Source organism: Gavialis gangeticus, unplaced genomic scaffold (assembly GCF_001723915.1).
Source record: "Gavialis gangeticus isolate Ggan-Ray unplaced genomic scaffold, GavGan_comp1, whole genome shotgun sequence".
Classification (NCBI taxonomy): Eukaryota; Metazoa; Chordata; order Crocodylia; family Gavialidae; genus Gavialis; species Gavialis gangeticus.
Genome location: NW_017729026.1, coordinates 31,281,656 through 31,282,750, shown reverse-complemented (window position 1 = coordinate 31,282,750; position 1,095 = coordinate 31,281,656). Strand labels below are relative to the sequence as shown.

General features: G+C 47.9%; 1 protein-coding gene across 5 annotated transcripts in view; it reads right to left on the bottom strand.

The window, feature by feature from the left end:
* BEND3 (BEN domain containing 3) overlaps positions 1 to 1,095 on the bottom strand; it is a 34,035-nt gene that overhangs the window by 10,575 nt on the left and 22,365 nt on the right. The gene's annotated exons all lie outside the window — the stretch shown is intronic.

Genomic DNA, 1,095 nt, shown 5'->3' with positions numbered 1-1,095 from the left:
ACAAATCTGGTTAAAAAATAAGGGGGAAAAAAACCCCATCTTTTACTAAAAGTGAAATCTTTTACTGTGCTGCTAAAAGAGGTGTGCGTGCAAGTCACGGGCTAGGTGGGAGGATTGGGGGAAGGTGGCCATAAGCCACCTTTGTGTATGCCTGATTCTAGGCTATTCCACAGGCCAGGCTGTCTGCTGAAGATACCCTCCTCCTCTCAACATGCTTCCTCCTAAACCAAGGTTTGCAAATGTCCTCAAAACAACTGAGAGAGATTGCACTGATGCTGGAACGGGAAGGCAATTTTTCTGTAGGCAGCCGAAAAGCTTCTAGAGACTCCTCATGCCGCAGTGCCCCTTTTACTTAGCAGAGGGCTCAGATGCAGCCTACAGGGTAAAGTGCAGACAGTAAGCTCCTGCTGAGCTGCTACTGCCCTGTTACTGTGGCAGATGTGGTGGTGGTGGCCTGTGTCCCTGGCACAAGGCAGCATGGCCAGAGGCCTGGTGAGTTTGCTGATGTATAACAATGCCAGCAGAGGGACTTGAGTGCAGGGAGCTTGTGCTACTTGCATGGCACTGGTGGAGTACCACCTGTGCAGTGTTAACAGCTGGGGTGGGGGGGGGCTCACCTATGTGGTGGCGGCAGTGAGGAGGCTCACAGCAGCAATGGTAAGGAGTTCACGTGGCAGCACTGCAAGGGAGTCTATGCAGCCCCCACAGCATGCAGCTTGCCCAGTAAGCAGCCCCAGGCCTGCAATCTGTATAGCATGCAGCCCCCAGCCACTGAAGTCAGACAGTCCTAACCTAGCATATGGCTTATCCCCAGTGTTAATCACACTTGGGTTCAAGCCTGCAGACTTGTTTACACAAGTGCTGTGTCAATTAAACTAAAATTTCTTCAGTTAAACTGTTACATTGTAGGGAAACACTGAATTGAGTTTATTAATGGCTTATAAACCAAATAGAAAGCCCACTTCCACAAGGGGTGGTGCAATATGAATTAAACATATTTTTAAAAATGTTTTAGAAAACTGGTACCATCTATGTGTTTAAAATAGGCCCATATAAGCCTTAATGAAAAAAATCTCAAGATCACAGCACTCTGAC